The sequence below is a fragment of the Sminthopsis crassicaudata genome, chromosome 4, assembly GCF_048593235.1.
Source record: "Sminthopsis crassicaudata isolate SCR6 chromosome 4, ASM4859323v1, whole genome shotgun sequence".
NCBI classification, from domain to species: Eukaryota; Metazoa; Chordata; class Mammalia; order Dasyuromorphia; family Dasyuridae; genus Sminthopsis; species Sminthopsis crassicaudata.
The window spans coordinates 48,636,660-48,655,914 of record NC_133620.1 but is presented as its reverse complement, the minus strand read 5'-3'; the positions used below and the strand labels follow the sequence as shown (position 1 = coordinate 48,655,914).

The 19,255-nt window shown below is 42.9% G+C and overlaps 2 long non-coding RNA genes and 6 other non-coding genes across 8 annotated transcripts; 5 read left to right on the top strand and 3 right to left on the bottom strand.

The window, feature by feature from the left end:
• Positions 1–3,410: 3,410 nt before the first annotated feature.
• Positions 3,411–3,482, bottom strand: TRNAD-GUC (transfer RNA aspartic acid (anticodon GUC)). The gene has a single exon. It is a non-coding gene; the product is annotated as a tRNA-Asp (tRNA).
• Positions 3,483–5,472: 1,990 nt separating this feature from the next.
• TRNAL-AAG (transfer RNA leucine (anticodon AAG)) lies at positions 5,473–5,555 on the top strand. The gene has a single exon. It is a non-coding gene; the product is annotated as a tRNA-Leu (tRNA).
• Positions 5,556–6,228: 673 nt separating this feature from the next.
• Positions 6,229–6,299, top strand: TRNAG-GCC (transfer RNA glycine (anticodon GCC)). Its single transcript has one exon. It is a non-coding gene; the product is annotated as a tRNA-Gly (tRNA).
• A 4,796-nt stretch (positions 6,300–11,095) lies between these two features.
• On the bottom strand, positions 11,096–15,425 carry LOC141541857 (uncharacterized). The gene is made up of 2 exons (XR_012481921.1): positions 14,077–15,425; positions 11,096–11,484 (listed from the first exon to the last, which is right to left on the bottom strand). It is a non-coding gene; the product is annotated as an uncharacterized LOC141541857 (long non-coding RNA).
• On the bottom strand, positions 12,380–12,451 carry TRNAD-GUC (transfer RNA aspartic acid (anticodon GUC)). The gene has a single exon. It is a non-coding gene; the product is annotated as a tRNA-Asp (tRNA).
• TRNAL-AAG (transfer RNA leucine (anticodon AAG)) lies at positions 13,167–13,249 on the top strand. Its single transcript has one exon. It is a non-coding gene; the product is annotated as a tRNA-Leu (tRNA).
• LOC141541859 (uncharacterized) lies at positions 13,266–18,049 on the top strand. The gene is made up of 3 exons (XR_012481922.1): positions 13,266–13,431; positions 15,998–16,102; positions 17,840–18,049. It is a non-coding gene; the product is annotated as an uncharacterized LOC141541859 (long non-coding RNA).
• TRNAG-GCC (transfer RNA glycine (anticodon GCC)) lies at positions 13,887–13,957 on the top strand. Its single transcript has one exon. It is a non-coding gene; the product is annotated as a tRNA-Gly (tRNA).
• Positions 18,050–19,255: the final 1,206 nt, after the last annotated feature.

The following is a 19,255-nucleotide window of genomic DNA, read 5'->3' as shown; positions in this document are numbered from 1 at the left end:
AGAAATACTATTCAAATATAACCTATAATTAGATAATTGCTTACTGTTCCAGGGAAGGGGGAAGTTAGAGGAAGGGATAGAATTTGGAACTGAAAACTTTAAATAAATTTTTAAAAATATTAACAAAAAATGGACAAAAAAGAAAAAAGTGTAATTGACTTTGAGGTTTTGTGAAGAAAGATAAATGTCTGAGAAAAACATATATATTAGGGAATATATTCTACAAAACTGTTGAATTTGTAAATTAAATAAGACAGGACTGGTTAAAATTAAAGTTTTAAAAGGTCATTGGTAAGAGTGATAATTCATGTAACATCCCATGAATGTCTTCACAATGTCAAGAGAACTTCAGGAAGATCTTTAGTAAAATGGAAAAATCCTCTGTAGGAGTGAATTTGACGACACAACATTTCCCTCAATATGAGTAGTAAAAGATGGACTATAACAACTTTGGAGGAATACTCACAACAATGAAATTGCAAGATCATTTGAGTACTGTAGTATATATTTGTTTATATGTCTCTGTACATACTGCGTATATGTATGTGTGTGGGGTATATGTATACCTACATCTCTATACATATCATACATACCTACATGTAAATGTGAAAAGTTGAAAAAATAAATATTCTGACAGTTCTTAAGTAGTTTGCTAACTTTTCAGAAATTAAACACATTGTGAAAATAAAAAAACATAATATTAAAACTTGTTTAAAATGCTATTTCTTATCCTGTACTTCCTCAAACTTATAAAACAGAACTGTCCCCTTCATTGAGGGTCCTATCTTTGCTGAAGTAAACCTAGATTCTAGGGCAAATTCGAGCTTGATTAATAAAAGGATCATGCTGATTATTGCATCAGTTATCATATCTTGAGCTCAATACTACCTCCCATTACCTCGCCTGAATAAAGCAGGATAGGAATTCGAACCCCAAATTAATATCTAATCCTAACATCTCCTCATTCAACACCTTGTTACCTGCCGCCCTTCTTCTTTTTTTTAATAGAGTCTCTTCAACTGTCTTTTTTTTTTTTTTTTTTTTTTTTTAATTAACCTGCACTATGCTTTTTCTTTCTTTGGATCTCTGCAGAGACAATGCCCCCCCACTCCCTTTTCTTTTCTAGTCAGTATCAGTATCCTCTCCAAATCCTTCCAGTTGTCTCACCTGTCTTCATTTTGGAGTGTATACAACTACAAATCCAAATCGGGGACAGGAACGAAGCCCAGTATTCCCTCTCATTTTAAAAAGTCTGAAGAATGACTTTCCCCTTCCTTAAAAGTGTCATCATTGTGGAGATGACTCTAGATTTTTATACAATACTTAATCTTTCGCCTGACCTCCAGTCTCTCGTTTCCATCTCTCTATTAGACATTTTCAAAGGTAGAAGTTTCAAACATCTTAAACTCACCGTACAAAAATTGATCTCGTCATTTCCCTAATTGGAGAGGGTATCACCAATGTCCTAGGCTCTCAGCCTGGCAATTCACTGTCATACGGGACTTGTCACTTTCCCTCATCCCAGTTCCTATTGCCCAAAAGGCAGTAATTGTTGAGTCAAGTCGTTTCTACCTTCCTATCTTCTGTTTCGCCTATATATCTCCCTTTTCTCAGCGACATAGCTACCATCCCAAAACAGGTGGTCTCATCATCTCAAACCTAGACTGTTGTCATGGTTTTTCGGTTGATCTCTCTGCATTGGAGCCCCTATCAGAATCTTATTGAAGTTGATCAATAGGAATGTCAGAGAATGGGCAGGTCTGGCTTTGGTTGGATCTCCATAGGGAGTAATGAGATCCAGTTTTGGAGTGTGTAAGGATCAATTCTAGGCCATTGTCTGTCTCTCCCAGAATAAAAGCTCTTAACATTTATATGCAAGAGCTCTTTCCTATTTGCTTACCAAAGATGGTGACCCTGAATAATATACCAAGCACAGATCAGGCACTCCATTGTTTTTCAAATAAAGTGGGATGAAATGAGGTTGAGTTTAGCCAGGAAGTCCAAGATCGAGCCAAATAATGCCAAAAATCCAGGGGATTTCGGAGGTCTGAGATAGAAAGCACCTTTGGCTCCTCAGTTGGGGAACATGACCAGAGGGATCCTAAGAGGTGTGAAATGAAAATAGGGACAGGACAGTGGGCGGCCTAAGGAAAAGAGCTTTTATATTGTGGTGTGGTGGTCGGCGTAGTGGCAAGAAAGCGTCGTAAAGACTGCGTCTAGCGGGAATCAACTGCTTGGAAGCAAGTTAGCTGTGTTCACCACTTTATCAACCAACTCGCGAGTCCCTCCGCACCTGCCTCTGCCAAGCTGTGGCTTTTCTCCCGCTGATACGCCCGCTGAGGCAAGCGCAAGCGCAAGAGTCCTGTCCGTCCCGGTACCGGCTAGTGGGCTCGCTAGCTCCACACACCAGCACAGGCCAGGCCGAAGCTCCTCTTGGCTCCTTGGCGACCGCCCTTCTTGCTCAGCTCAGACATTGCTCCTGCCACTTCTGCCAGAGACGCCCTCCTGGTGCTGCTCCGTTCAGTTATGTTTCTTGCAGTGCAGTTGTCCCAGAGCTAGACTCCACGCGTGCGGCCGCAGCCCGGAACAATCATCGAAAGACGGGAAGCGGGTCAAGGCTGCAGTTGCGTCAGGCTGTGAGATTGAGCAAAGAGAGTCCCGTAAACGTTCTGCAGGCAGGCCAGCTCAAGCCCACTAGCTTTCTGTGGGGTTCGGGAAATGGAACCGGACCAAACCTTCGATTGTTACGGGATCAGCCCGGTGATTTCTATGGGCTGGGTTGCCACAGCTCTTGCACCGGAGTGCGCTGGCCGCAATTCCACGGGCCCCCTCTCTCCCCTTAATCCTGCCGCGAAGTTCTCCTGACCCCACTTTTCGGTGCGGCCATGTCCGCACACGTTTGGGCGTGAGTGGCTGTGTTCTAGGGGTGTTGGGTGCGTGCCCCTTGCAGGCAAGATTGCGTGCATTTCTAGACTGGGCACTGGGATGAGCTCCTTGGATCCCAGGACTCGGGTGTCATTGCCTAAGAACAGCTCCTGGAACACTGCATCTCTACGGCTAGAGCAGGCGCTCTCTGAGCAGCCCAGATACTTACCCTGCGGAGCTCAGGCACCGGGTCGTGGTTCTGTACTCTGGCTTCCTTTTAGGTCTAGAAGCAAGGGATTGGGAAAGTGGAAAAGCATCCACGGTTACTGCGCAATGCGAAACGTGAGAGTTCCTGGGGTTCCAGAGGTGTGTGGGGAGGATGTGGAGAGTGCATGGAGTCAGACCAGCTTTGGGCATGGACTCGGAGGAAGTGGTAATGCTGAACCATTTGGAGTCCTAAGATGGATACCTTTTGCGCTCGGAGGTGATGAAACAAGCAAGGAGATGAAGGCTGTTGGAAGTGGTGTGTGCAAAAGAGACGCACACTCCCCGTCGGGGAATCGAACCCCGGCCTCCCGCGTGACAGGCGGGGATACTGACCACTATACTAACGAGGACAAGTCGTTATCCGCTTTCCTCTGCAGCAGCACTGTCCCTAAACACAATTCCCATTGCCTTGACACTGCTCTGGGGGTTCTCGAGATCCAAGACCCGGAACCTTGACACAACACAAAGGCCACCTCCTCTTCCTCCACTTCCTGCATGACTCCTCTCCCTCCCTCTCTCTCCCACTCTGTCCGTATACCCTCAACTGCCACCCCATCTTTCTTTGGTCTCTAGGATTTCCATTCTTTCCCGAAATTTCAGAGACCAACTTCCTAAGTACTCTTCCTTTTAGCTTGTGAGTTAGTGCGTGTGTCTCTGTGTGTGTGTCTTCGTGTGTATGTATGTGTGTGTTTGACTCCTCTGAAAGTCTCCAGCAGCTTACGGATCCTTTCTCAAGATAACGTTTTTGAATGCATGGCTGAATGCAACGAATGAAATACCACGAATTTCCGACGAAACTACTGGTATTGAAATAGAACTATCAATATACATCATTTAACTATGAAAGCTCAAGGAGGCTACGATAGAATCTTCGTCCTCTCAAGATGCCTTCGAGAAGAGTGGCAATTACCACTGATCAAGAGGAAGCCCCAGGAGAAGTGAAATGAGTGACGGGAGTGGAGGAGAGGATATCGGAGGCTCCCACTGGGGAGATACGCCTGAGGTAGACTGCTACAACTGTGAGGGAGCTGCGCCTGGAGATTGTAGGCCGGGGTTAAGGAAGAGAAACAGTTTTCTCAGGGACCGCATTGTCTGCTCTTTTAAGCCTGTCTCCTCTCTCTGAAGCAATGTTGATCTCATACCTGTCTCCTGCCAACTCCACCCTTACTGGCCACTCTATTTTTGGAATACTCTTCCTTAGCACTCGATCCCCGGATGAAAATTCTCTCAAAGTTTCTAGGGCTCTCTTGGTTTGTTTTGTCTCTCAGTGGACAAGACGCTTGCACACCCATTGCTCGGTTTATCCTGGTAACTGCTAGGCCGGTGTCCTCACAGAGGTCCTCCTGCTTTGGAAATAAATGTATGTCAGAATTTGAGTTTTTCCTAGGAGACTGGACGCTTCGTGAGAGGTCTCCATTTTTGTCCTCCGAGATACTTGCCAGGGGCTTCACTGGCTTTGCCTAAGTGTTAACAGCTCGTTTTCTGTTCTGATCAATGGAAAGAAGGTGGTACTAAAATAAATCTGGAAAGCAATTTTTACAATTTAACACTCATTCTTTTATAAAAGAAAGCACCCTTGAACACTTGTGCCACTTTATTTGGATTGCCCCAATTTCCCCCATCTTTTGTTCAAATGTTTGAAACATGATAATGATTAAAAGGCATATTGATTAGAAAAAAAAAAAAATAATGATTACCAGGCGAATTGAAAGGTCAGGGGAACAGGAGGCACAGGAGAGATTGCACCATATGAGAATGGTTTGTAGTGGTCCATTTTTATTGCAGTTTTTTATTTTCACTTAAAATACAATTATTGCAGTTTTTTATTTTCAAAACATACGCAAGGATAATTTTTAAACATTGATCCTTGAAAAACCTTCTGTTCCAATTTCCCCCTACCCTTTCCTGTAGGTGGCATGTAATCCAATATATATTAAACATGGTAATATATACATATATGTGTGTATGTATATATATATGTGTGTGTGTGTATGTTAAATCCAATATACGCTTACATATTTATACAATTATCTTGTTGCACAAGAAAAAGCAGATCAAAAAGCAAAAAAAAAAGAAAATAAAATTCAAACAAACCAAAAAAAAAAGAATAATTAAGCTATGTTGTGATTCACTCTCAGTTCCCACAGTCCTCTCTGGGTGGAGATGGCTCTCATCTTCAAAAGACTATTGGAACAGGCCTCAATCAGCTACTTGCATGTGGGCTTTCTTAGTGCTAAAGTTGGCAGACAGAGCCAAATGAAATGAATTAAAAAAGATAAGCCAGTGATAGTGTTGAGACTGCTATTTTCAGAATGGGGGAGGGAGAAAGAGTGAAACGTAGTCAGGATGGCCGAGCGGTCTAAGGCGCTGCGTTAAGGTCGCAGTCTCCCCTGGAGGCGTGGGTTCGAATCCCACTTCTGACAAGGTTCTTTTTGCCTCTCACGGTTCTGCGACTATCTCGGAGCTCCTGGAGGAAGTGGGGGTGACTTGCTAGACAATTTCAACTACGCGGAACGCGGATCCATTCTCACTAATTCGCTTGCCTTCACAGGCCGAGCCTCCACGTAGGTGAGTGGAGTTGAAGGGTTTGTGGAGGAACTCTGGCCCTTGTGAGGAACCAAATCATTTTTCCTGGAGGTAGATAAGGAGAGAAACGGACTCATGGACAGCGGCCTTTTTGAAACTGCTCAACAATATAGTTTCAGATACTTATGTTGAGGTCAGTCATAGGACTTTTCCTGGAGTAGGTAGTGTAGCGGCAGGAGGAGAAATAGAAGGAAGAGGGGGACGATTAGGAGAGGGAAAGGGAGAGAGTAGAAGGCAAAGAAGAGGAAGAAGGGAAAGAGGACGGAGATTCTGAGGAGAAGAAAGCGGAAGAAAAAAAGGAGTTGGATAGATGGAGTATGGCAGAAGAAAACGAAAAGGAAGAAGAGAGAAGTTTAGGCGGGAAGAGGTCAAGGAAGCCAAGAAGAATGGATGCTAAAAGTTGTAGGTTCGGTGAATTTTAGCTTCCCTAAATTTTCATTTTGGAGTATGGTCAACCAGAAGATTTTGAATTCTTGAAGAGCTGAGAAATTAGGCATGTAAGAGCATCTTGCATGGGTGGTTCAGTGGTAGAATTCTCGCCTGCCACGCGGGAGGCCCGGGTTCGATTCCCGGCCCATGCAAAGGGGTGACTTTTTAGGATAACTAGTAGCCCGAAGGTCCCTGTCTCCCCTACGCAAGACAAAGACTTTGTATCTCCTGGAAATAGCATCCTTCCGCTAACTAAGTATCTTCTAGGAGCTCGAAGAATCCCTCTGACCCTAAAGGCTCTAAATAGAGACGAAAGCCCTCTTTCTTGGCACAACAGTTGTTCTTTCCCACTCTGTTTAGCTTGCTTCGTCTTCTACGTTGCGCAGATTGTCCCGGCGTCTGCCTCCGTGTAGCCCGCACCAGGTTACCATCCAGACTGTTTAGACTGAAGGTCTTTAGAACTGTAACTTCTCCGGTTTTCGTTACGCAACCGGGACCTGACAAGAAGCCAAGGGAAAATGAATAGAGGAACTGATCAGTAGCGGGCATTGTTCACTCCAACAAGGTGAAGTTGACGCGGTTTGAGTGGGCTCAGTTCCTGGTGGTCAAGAGGTTAGCGGCAATACGCCTTGTTAAGAAACCCCTTTAAATCCGCCGCAGGTTTAGCGTGAAAGAATTCACTCATTCCCGAATTATTAGTTGCAAAATGAGAGTATTGTTGGATAGAAATCAGTTTACCAAGAGACTGACTTCTATAGCGGCAGATCTATTGGAAAATGGAGTTCTGGCACTGAGCATGCTTTCTCCGTGGGCAGAATGGTCCTGGCAAATTGTATAGGCCAGCTGCAAAGACCTTGGTTGAGGGAGGCTGTTATTTTGGGTATCTTGGTGGAGGCTATCTTTGGACAGCCCAAGCAGATGAGACCAGGTGAGGGCTGGGACAGCTCAGATGGGGATTCCTCAATTGAATGAGAATTTACAATGTCTATGGGAGTTCATTCTTTTATCCTGAAAAGTTTGGGGTCTCTATCATAGACTCCTTGGAGCCTGGGAGATCCTGATCAAAGGGGACACAATCTGAGAGTGATTTTAAAGGGACCACAAAGTTAGTAAAGTAAAGTAAAATCCTCCTGCTTCTAAGTTATGTGGGAAAGAACTCCAACTCTTTCTCCTTGGTGTTTGTGTTCATCTGTTGATATGCCGGACAAAAGGACGTTCCCTGACCGGGCCGCGGCGGTGAGAGCGCCGAATCCTAACCACTAGACCACCAGGGATAACTGAATGGTCTGTTCTGTCTTGCTCATCCTTGATGACACTAGCTTTCTGTACCGTCCCCAGATTCTCTTTAGTTTCTTCTAGGGACCCATTAAATCCCTCTATGGCCTCTCCCCGGGATCACTCCACTCTCACTACTAACCCTTCCGACTTATCCAGGAGCCCCTTTCTTACACCCCGGTCCATGGCCCTAAATGCTACTAAGAAGTTTAAATGGATTCAATATCAGTTTTTGTTTTCTGATTTATAGTTAATTGCAAGCGCTCACAACGTCGTCAGAAAAAGAGATACAAGGACACTCTCAAGGTATTTCTTGAGAACTTTAGAATCGATTGTATGACACGGGAGACATTGGCACAGTACCTCCCAGCTTGATGTGCCCTCATCAGAGAAGGTGACCAAAGCAGAACTCAATTAGCCCAGGAAAACCTGAGATGAGGAAATGAGAGAACCTACCATAAATGTTCACATGGACTATTCGTGAACGACCTTGAGGCAAAGACCATTCCCAAAGGTCTGATTAGCCTTAAAGGGGCACACTGAACCTCGACTCTAACCTAGTGCTGTCGTTTTGGTTCTCTTTTACAGCAACTAATCAACCAACCTAAGTCATAGGTCTTTATATCTGAAATGAATCAGAAATTCAACTGTGATGAGTTAAGTTTAGAAATCCAGTGCTCCTCTGGGAATGGAATGTAAAATATTAAAACTACTGTCTATCTGCCCAGGTTGCTTATACCTTGGGAATCCAATACTTAACGTGCAACAAGAAAATTGGATTTACACACATATATTATATCTAGGTTATACTGTAACACATGTAAAATGTATGAGATTGCCTGTCATCTAGGGGAGGGAGTAGAAGGAGGGAGGGGAAAATCTGGAAAAATGAATAAAAGGGATAATGTTATAAAAAATTACTCATGCATATATACTGTCAAAAATGTATAATTATAAAATTAATTAAAAAAAAAAGAAAGAAAAAAAATCCAGTGCTCCTCATAATGTCTTCTCTCTTCTTGCTTCAAGGAAATGTGCTGTCCTTGGGGGAGGCAGATGAACTTCAGGGAGCCTGTCTTTACATCACCAATAATCTTTATATTATCAATCTGTCCTTAAAAATTGTTTGGTTTGCTATCCAGGTCAATCTGCTCCACTATTTCTACCCTTGTAGGAGAACTTAAAAAGGCAAGTTTCTTAATTGCAAAAGGGAAGGGGGAGGAAATTTTCCTAGTTCCCCATTCCCAATTTATAACCAATTACATTCCCCCCCCCCATCTGAAAGCAATCTTAATAATTTCTCCATTTTATCAGGCTCTTATAGACAATCATTTGTTCTCTGCTTGAGAAATACTATTCAAATATAACCTACAATTAGATAATTGCTTACTGTTCCAGGGAAGAAGGAAGTTAGAGGAAGGGATAGAATTTGGAACTGAAAACTTTGTTTTGTTTTGTTTTGTTTTTGTTTGTTTGTTTGTTTTTGTTTTTTACATACTAATAAAAAAGGACAAAAAAGAGAAGAGTGAAATTGACTTTGAAGTTTTGTGAAGAAAGGTAAATAATGCCTGAGAATAACATATATATTAGGGAATATATTCTAAAAAGACTGTTGAATTTGTAAATTAAATAAGGCAGGACTGATTAAAATTAAAGTTTTAAAAGGTCATTGGCAAGAGTGATAATTCATGTAACATCCCATGGATGTTTCTACAATGTCAAGAGAACTTAAGGAAAACCTTTAGTAAAATGGAAAAATCCTCTGTAGGAGTGAACTTGTGGGATGACACAGACAACATTTCCCTCAACATGAGTAGTAAAGGATGGACTATAACAACTTTGGAGGGAATACTCACATTAATGAAATTGCAATATTATTTGAGTAGTATATATTTGCTTATATGTCTCTGTACATACTGACTACATGTGTGTGGGGTATATGTATACTTACATCCCTATATATATTATACATAACTACATGCAAATGTGAAAAGTTGGAAAAATATTCTGACAGTTCTTATGTAGTTTGCTAACTTTCCAGAAATTAAACACATTGTGAAAATAAAATATAAAATATTAAAACTTGTTTACAGTGCTATTTCTTATTCTGATTCTGTACTCCCTCACACTTATAAAACAGAACTGTCCCTGTCATTGAGGGTCTTATCTTTGCTGAAGGAAACCTAGATTTTAGGGCAAATTCCACTTTGACTTACAAAAGGAATATGCTTCCAATGTTTTGCATCAGTTCTATCTTGAGCTCAATACTACCTCCCATTACCTCGCCTGAACAAAGCAGGACAGGAATTCGAACCCCAAATTAATATCTTTCCCAGACCCTAACATCTCCTCATTCAACACCTTGTTACCTGCCTCCCTTCTTTTTTTTTTTTTTAAATAGAGTCTCTTCAGCTGTCTTTTTTTTTTTTTTTTTTTTTTTTTTTTTTTTTTTTTTTTTTTTTAATTAACCTGCACTATGCTTTTCCTTTCTTTGGATCTATGCAGATACAATTTCCTCCCTCCCCATTTCTTTTCTAGTCAGTATCAGTATCCTCTCCAAATCCTTCCAGTAGTCTCACCTATCTTCCAGTTGTCTCACCTGTCTTCATTTTGGAGTGTATACAACTACAAATCCAAATCGGGGACAGGAACGAAGCCCAGTATTCCCCCTCATTTTAAAAACTCTGAAGAATGACTTTCCCCTTCCTTAAAAGTGTCATCATTGTGGAGATGACTCTAGATTTTTATACAATACTTAATCTTTCACCTGACCTCCAGTCTCTCGTTTCCATCTATTACAGATTTTCAAAGGTAGAAGTTTCAAACATCTTAAACTCACCGTACAAAAATTGATCTCGTCATTTCCCTAATTGGAGAGGGTATCACCAATGTCCTAGGCTCTCAGCCTGGCAATTCACTGTCATACAGGACTTGTCACTTTCCCTCATCCCAGTTCCTATTGCCCAAAAGGCAGTAATTGTTGAGTCAAGTCGTTTCTACCTTCCTATCTTCTGTTTCGCCTATATATCTCCCTTTTCTCAGCGACATAGCTACCATCCCAAAACAGGTGGTCTCATCATCTCAAACCTAGACTGTTGTCATGGCTTTTCGGTTGATCTCTCTGCATTGGAGCCCCTATCAGAATCTTATTGAAGTTGATCAATAGGAATGTCAAAGAATGGGCAGGTCTGGCTTTGGTTGGATCTCCATAGGGAGTAATGAGATCCAGTTTTGGAGTGTGTAAGGATCAATTCTAGGCCATTGTCTGTCTCTCCCAGAATAAAAGCTCTTAAAATTTATATGCAAGAGCTCTTTCCTATTTGCTTACCAAAGATGGTGACCCTGAATAATATACCAAGCACAGATCAGGCACTCCATTGTTTTTCAAATAAGGTGGGATGAAATGAGGTTGAGTTTAGCCAGGAAGTCCAAGATCGAGCCAAATAATGCCAAAAATCCAGGGGATTTCGGAGGTCTGAGATAGAAAGCACCTTTGGCTCCTCAGTTGGGGAACATGACCAGAGGGATCCTAAGAGGTGTGAAATGAAGATAGGGACAGGACAGTGGGCGGCCTAAGGAAAAGAGCCTTTATATTGTGGTGTAGTGATCGGCGGTGTGGCAAGAAAGCGTCGTAAAGACTGCGTCTAGCGGGAATCAACTGCTTGGAAGCAAGTTAGCTGTGTTCACCACTTTATCAACCAACTCGCGAGTCCCTCCGCACCTGCCTCTGCCAAGCTGTGGCTTTTCTCCCGCTGATACGCCCGCTGAGGCAAGCGCAAGCGCAAGAGTCCTGTCCGTCCCGGTACCGGCTAGTGGGCTCGCTAGCTCCACACACCAGCACAGGCCAGGCCGAAGCTCCTCTTGGCTCCTTGGCGACCGGCCTTCTTGCTCAGCTCAGACATTGCTCCTGCCACTTCTGCCAGAGACGCCCTCCTGGTGCTGCTCCGTTCAGTTATGTTTCTTGCAGTGCAGTTGTCCCAGAGCTAGACTCCACGCGTGCGGCCGCAGCCCGGAACAATCATCGAAAGACGGGAAGCGGGTCAAGGCTGCAGTTGCGTCAGGCTGTGAGATTGAGCAAAGAGAGTCCCGTAAACGTTCTGCAGGCAGGCCAGCTCAAGCCCACTAGCTTTCTGTGAGGTAACAGACTATATATCACCAGGACCATACTCTGGGACCAGAAGGGATTTATGCCAGGAATGCAGGGCTGGTTCAGTACTAGAAAACTATCAGCATAATTGATTATACGAATAATAAAACCCCAAGAAATCATGTTTTTATTCAATAGATGCAGAAAGGGCCTCTGACAAAATACAGCTCTTTAATGCTGGAAAGCCAATGTAAGGCTTAGAGAAGGAAGGCAAAGGAGATGGCTTATGGGGTGGAGTGAGGGGGGTTTGAGGCAGGCATCATAGATAGGGAAAGGAAAAGGTGCCTTCCAGGTTGGCAAAACTGAGATTCTGAGGCCCAAGAACCCCAAAACAGAGAAAGATCTGCAGAGCAAAGCTTGTGTTTGCAGAATCTGGGATGCAGCCTGCAGAATGCCACTGTCTGGCGCTTTCCCTGTTCCTACGGCGGTGACTATCTCTGGCCCGTCACACAGGAGACCAGGGTTTGATTCCCCTTAAGAGGAGTTTCACCTTTTATTGCACACCTCACACTATGAATCCTACTCTCTCTCTGTCACTGCCGGAGTCACAGCTCCGGGCGAGGGATTGAGCAAGAGGAAAAGTATGCACGGTTACTGCGCCGGGAGAAACTGAGAGTTCCTGGGATTCGACGAGGGCTTCCCAGATGTTGAGCGTGCACGGAGTCAGAGAATCTTTGGGCTTGGACTCGGAGGAAGTGGTAAAGCTGAACCATTTAGAGTCCTAAGATGGATACCTTTTGCGCTCGGAGGTGATGAAACAAACAAGGAGATGAAGGCTGTTGGAAGTGGTGTGTGCAAAAGAGACGCACACTCCCCGTCGGGGAATCGAACCCCGGCCTCCCGCGTGACAGGCGGGGATACTGACCACTATACTAACGAGGAAACGGCTGCAGCACCCTTCCTCTGCAGCAGCACTGTCCCGAAACACAATTCCCATTACCTTGACAATCTCTGTTTTGGGGGTTTCTTGAGACCCACGACCCGGAACTCTGACACAACACAAAGGCCTCCTCCTCTTCCTCCACTTCCTGCATGACTCCTCTCCTCCCTCTCTCTCCCACTCTATCCGATACACCCTCAACTGCCACCCCATCTTTCTTTGTTCTCCAGCATTTCCATTCTTTCCCGAAATTTCAGAGACCAACTTCCTAAATACTCTTCCTTTTAGCTTGTGAGTTAGTGCGTGTGTCTGTGTGTGTGTTTGACTTGTCCGAAAGTCTCCAGCAGCTTACGGATCCTTTCTCAAGATAACGTTTTTGAATGCATGACTGAATGCAACGAATGAGTCGAGGAAGCAGTTCGGAAAAGTCGGAGGAACAGGAGGAGCGGGAAGGGTCGGGTCAGGTGTGAATGGTAGTGAGGACCGTGGGAGTGTGTGTGTGTGTGTGTGTGTGTGTGTGTGTGTGTGTGTGTGTGTGTGTGTGTGTGTGTGTGTGTGTGTGTGTGTGTGTGTGTGTGTGATGGCCTAGAGGAGCGAACGAACAGGTGCTTAGCGTGTGCGAATAGGAGCTGAATGAACTGAACTGAAAAATACGAGCCAGTGTTAGTGTTGACCCTCATTGCTCCAGAAAGGGGGAGGGGAAATACCTGATTCTAAGTCAGGATGGCCGAGCGGTCTAAGGCGCTGCGTTAAGGTCGTAGTCTCCCCTGGAGGCGTGGGTTCGAATCCCACTTCTGATACAGTTAGTTTTTTACCTTCCAGGGATCCAGGGTTATCTCGGAGCTACTGGAGGAAGTGGAAGCAACTTTCTATCAACTACACAGTACACAGATTCCTTCTCCCGAACTCGATGGCCATGCTGAGTACATGCTGTAAATGAAAGTGTGTGTGGAGGAACGCTGGCACATCTTTTTTCTTTGAGGTAGGTAAGGAGAGAAACGGACTCATGGGCAGCGGCTTTTTTGAAACTGCTCAACAATATAGTTTCAGATACTTATGTTGAGGTCAGTCATAGGACTTTTCCTGGAGTAGGTAGTGTAGCGGCAGGAGGAGAAATAGAAGGAAGAGGGGGACGATTGGGAGAGGGAAAAGGAGAAAGTAGAAGGCTAAAAAGAGGAAGAAGGGAAAGAGGACGGAGACTCTGAGGAGATGGAAGCGGAAGAAAAAAAGGAGTTGGATAGATGGAGTATGGCAGAAGAAAACCAAAGGAAGAAGAGGGAAATTGAGGAGTGAAGAAGTCAAGGAAGCCAAGAAGAATGGTAAAAATTATAGGTTCGGGTGAATTCTAGTTGCCCTAGATTTTTAGTTTGGACTGTGAGCAACCAGAAGATTTTTTGAACCTGAAGGGCTGAGATATCAGTTACGTTTAGAAGTCTTGCATGGGTGGTTCAGTGGTAGAATTCTCGCCTGCCACGCGGGAGGCCCGGGTTCGATTCCCGGCCCATGCAAAACAGCGACCTTTTAGGATAACTACTAGCCGGAGGGTCCCTGTTTCCCCTACCGAAGACACTTTGTATCTCCTAGAAATAGCATCCTTCCACTAACTTAACTACCTTCTTCCACTAACCGTTTCTAGTATCCTGAAGAAGCTCTTGAACCCAGGAGTCGTGAATGAGATGAAAGCTTTTCTTCCTAGCGACAGATTTCTGTCGAATGATTTTCTTGCCCACTCTGTTCTGCCTCGTCTTCCACACAGGGGATGAGACTCTGACCTTGTCCTGACTGTTGTGTATCCCAAACCAGGTTGTCAGCCGAACTGCTTAGACTGACTGAAATGATGCTTAGAATTGTAACTTCTCTGGTTTTCCTTACGCAACGGGTCTTGGAGAGCCGCTAGGGAAAAATGAAGTAATAGAGAAACTCGAAGGCAGGACAATTTGTAGCTGGGGCTGTCTACCCCAACAAGATGAAGTTATCTGGGAAGGAACTCGAACTCTCTCTCCTTGGTGTTTGTCTTCGTCTGTTGATGAACTTGAGCTCTTTCTCCTTAGTGTTTGTGTTTATTTGAACTCGAGCTCTCTCTCCTTGGTGTTGGAGTTCGTCTGTTGATGAACTTGAGTTCGTCTGTTAATGAACTTGAGCTTTCTCCTTGGTGTTTGTGTTTATTTGAACTCAAGCTCTTTCTCCTTGGTGTTTGTGTATATTTGAACTCAAGCTCTTTCTCCTTGGTGTTTGTGTTCGTCTGTTGAACTCGAGGTCTCCCTCCTTGGTGTTTATGTTCAGATGAACTTGAGCTCTCTTCTCCTTGGTGTTTGTGTTCAGATGAACTTGAGCTCTCTTCTCCTTGGTGTTTGTGTTCAGATGAACTTGAGCTCTTTCTCCTTGGTGTTTGTGTTTATCTGAATTTCAGCGCTCTCTCCTTGGTGTTTGTGTTCAGATGAACTCGAGCTCTCTCTCCTTGGTATCTGTATTCATCTGAACTCGAGCTCTTTCTCCTTGATGTTTGTGTTCGTCTGTTGATGTACTCGAGCTCTCTCTCCTTGGTGTTTGTGTTCATCTGAACTCGAGCTCTGAACTCGAGCTCTTTCTCCTTGGTGTTTGTGTTCATCTGAACTCGAGCTCTTTCTCCTTGGTGTTTGTGTTCATCTGAACTCGAGCTCTCCTTGGTGTTTGTGTTCGTTCGTCTGTTGATGTACTCGAGCTCTTTCTCCTTGGTGTTGGTGTTCGTCTGAACTCGAGCTCTGAACTCGAGCTCTTTCTCCTTGGTGTTTGTGTTCATCTATTGATGTGGCAGATAAAATAATATTCCCTGATTAGAAAGCCAACCTAGGCTGTGGGGGTGAGAGGGCCGAATCCTAACCACTAGACCACTAGGGAAAACTGAAAAGGCATTTTTTTGCCTTCCTTGTTCTGGACTAAATTAGCCTTTTTCTAGGGAACCCAGGGGCCACTGTCTGCTGCTCCACTGTCACTATTAACCTCCCTTCTTTTGTAATTCTGCTCCATGCCCCTAAATGCAACTGAGAAGTTTAAATTAATTCAATATCTTTTTTTTTTTATTGATCCGATTTACAGTTAATTGCAAGTGCTCATAATGTGGTCAGAAAAAACGTACAAGGACACTCAAGGTATTTCTTGAGAACTTTAGAATCGATTGTACGACTCCAGACACACTGGCACAGGACCTCCCAACCTCATCAGAAAAGGTGCTGTCCTCTATGAGCAAACCAGAACTCAATTAGGCCAGGGAAACATGAGATGCACAAAATTAGAGAACCTATTATAAATGTTCACATGGACTATTTGTGAATGACCTGAGGCAAAGCACTCTGATCTCCAAATCGCCTGATTAGCCTTAAACAGACACACTGTAACTGGACTCTAACCTAGTGATGTCCTTTTGTTCCTATTCTACAGCAACAGCCAACCAATCAACCAACTTAAGTCAGAGTTCTTTATATCTGAAATTAGTCAACTAACTGGTCTGTGATGAGTTAAGTTTAGAAATCCAGTGCTCCTAGTAATGTCTTCTCTCTTCTTGCTTCAAGGAAATCTATTGTGCTTGGAGGAGGCAGATGAACTTCAGGGAGCCTGTCTTTACATCACCAAGTACCTTTATACCACCAACATGTTCTTAAAAATTTGCTATCCAGGTAAATCTGCTCCACTATTTCTACCCTAAGAGGAATACTCAAAAAGGCAAGTTTCTTAATCCCAAGAGGGAAGGAAGAGCTGTTCTTAGCTCCTCATTCCCAATTTCTAACTAATCACATTCTCTCCCCCATCTTATAACCAATTTTATTCATTTCGCCATTTTATCAAGCTCATAGCCAATTATAACTTGTTTTTCTGTTTAAGAAATTGTGTTCAAATATAACCTATATCTAATTGTATCCTGCCCCACTGCCTGATCTATATGCCCACCCTTTAGTGGGCATGACTAGGCCACTCACCTACCTTCGGGCTCCAACCCAGATCACACAGAGACAGACGAACCAGTAGGTGCAAACATTCTGTTTTTATTCAGTCATCCTCTCAATGCGGGTGCCAGGAAGTAAGAGCACAAGAGAACAAGTTCTGCTCAAGGCTGTGTATTTATGCTATCTCTCTTCTCGGATTGCCTGTGCCTAGCCCACTCAGAACTCCATAAGTGGAGCCCTTGAAGGGAGGCTTCTGGAGTTAGTGTTCCGTTCCAGGAGGAGATCTCAAGACACCTTTAACTCCTGAAAGACACAACCTCCTGCCTCACAGGCCAAGCCCCTTTTTACCTCCTGGGCCCACCCTACCAGCTGATATGGCACATCTCAAAGAGAGAGCAGTGCCTCATTGTCCCTAACATAATTGCTTACTGTCTCAGGGAAGAAGGAACTTAGGAATCGAGGAAGGGATAGAATTTGGACTTCAAAACTTTTTTAAAATCATTTCTTATTCTTTATTGAAGTTTTTTATTTTCAAAACATATGCAAAGATAATTTTTTCAACATTGGCCACTGAAAAATCTTGTGTTTCCATTTTTCCTCTTTCCCCACTCCCTCCCTTAGATGGCATGTAATTTAGTATATATTAAACATGATAAAATATATATGTTAAATCCAAAACAGGCATTCATATTATGTACTTCTCTTGCTGCACAAGAAAAATCAGATCAAAAATGAGGAAGAAAATAAAATCAATCAAACCACAAAAAAGTGAAATGCTATGTGGTAATCCACCCTCGGTTCCCACAGTTCTCTCTTTGGATGTAGATGGCTCTCATCATCACAAGATCATTGGAACTGGCTTGCATCATCTCATTGATGAAAAGAGCCAGGTCCATCAGAATTGATCATCCTGTAATCTTGTTGTTGCTGTGTATAGGGATTTCCTGGTTCTGCTCACTTCATTTAGCATCAGTTCATGTAAGTCTCTCCAGGCCTCTGTGAAATCATCCTACTGATCATTTCTTATAAAACAATAATATTCCATAACATTTATATACTGTAACTTACTCAGCAATTCTCCAATTGATAGGCATCCATTGCCACTACAAAAAGGGCTGCCACAAACATTTTTGCACATGTGGGTTCCTTTCCCTCCTTTAAGATACCTTTGGGATATAAGCACAGTAGAAACACTATTGGATCAAACAGTATGCAAAGTTTGATAACCCTTTGGGCATAGGAACTAAAAACTTTAAATAAAATGTCTTTTAAAAAAAACTAACAAAAATGGGCAAAAAAGAGAAGAGGGAAAAACTATTTGAAAAAAAAAACTATTGAGTTTGTAAATTAAATTTGGTAGGACGGATTAAAATTGAAGTTTTAAAAGATAATATGTTAAAAGTGATAATCCATGTAACACCCCATGGATATCTTGAGGAAGACTTAGTAAAATGGATAAATCTTCTGTAGGAATGAACTTGTGGGATGACACAGACAAGATTTCCCTCAGAATGAGTAAGAATAGATGGATTATTATCAACAGCCTTGGAGGAAATACATCAATGAAATTGTGACAGCATTGGATATATATCTCTGCAAATATAGACATATATATGTGTAAGTATATGCATTCCTACATACCTATACATACCACACATGCCTATATACAAATGGGAAAAGTTGGACAAATAAATTTTACTACAAATATTCCAAGAGTTCTGATGTAGTTTGCTAATTTTCTAGAAATTAAACATACATATTGTGAAAATAAAATACATATCAAAACTTTTAAAGTGCTATTCCTTATTCTGTACTCCCCCAAATTTATAAAACAGAACTGTGCCCCTCATTGAGTGTTTTCTTTGCTGAAGGAAACCTAAATCCTAGGGCAAATTAGAGCTTGACTAAGGGATCATGCTTCCAATGTTTTGCATCAGTTTATCATATCTTGAACTCAATACTACCTCCTCATTACCTCACCTAAACAAAAAAGCTATACAACAAGAATTCGAATCCCAAATTAATATCCTGTCTTTCCAGGACCCTAACATTTCATTTCACACCTTCTTCTCACCTTTCCTTTTCATCTGCCCTTTTGTACCTGTGCTATGCTTTTTCTCTCTTTGGATCTCTGCAGATATAATATCTGCTCAGGCAGTTTAGATTTTTTTTTTCCTTTTTTAACCAGTAAATATCAACTCTATCAATATGCTATGAGTAACTCAGAGCTTGATTGGTCCTGATTCCCTGAAGCAGGGAATCACAGTCCTGAGGTGTGCTCAACTTCAAGATAATCCCTCTTCGAATCCTTCTAGATGTCTCACCTGTCTTCCTTCTGGAGTGTATGAAACTACAAATCCAACTTGGGGACAGGGGCAAAGTCTCATTTTAAAAACTTTTAAGAATGAGGATCCCTTTCATTAAAGTGTCATCCTTGTGGAGATGACTCTAAATCTTCTTATACAACACCTAATCTCTACACTGACCTCCATTCTCTCATTTCCATCTATGTATTATTAGACATTTTCAAAGTAGAAGCTTTATAGACACCTTATACTCACCATACCAAAAACTGATCTCATGATTTTCCTAATTGGAGAGTATTATCACCAATGTCCTAAGCTCTCAGCCTGGCAACCTAGATGTTATCCTAGACTTGTCATTTTCCCTCTCCCCAGTTCCCATGGCCCAAAAGGCAGTAATTGTTGAGTGGGTTGGACCTTCCTAATATTTCTCCTATATACCCTCCTTTTATCAGCAACATAGCTACCACCCCACTATAGGTCCCCATCATTATCTCAAACCTGGACTGTTGTAATAGCTTGTTGGTTGTTCTCTATGTATAGGAGCTTCTGCCGAAATATAACTGGAGGACATGGACAGGAA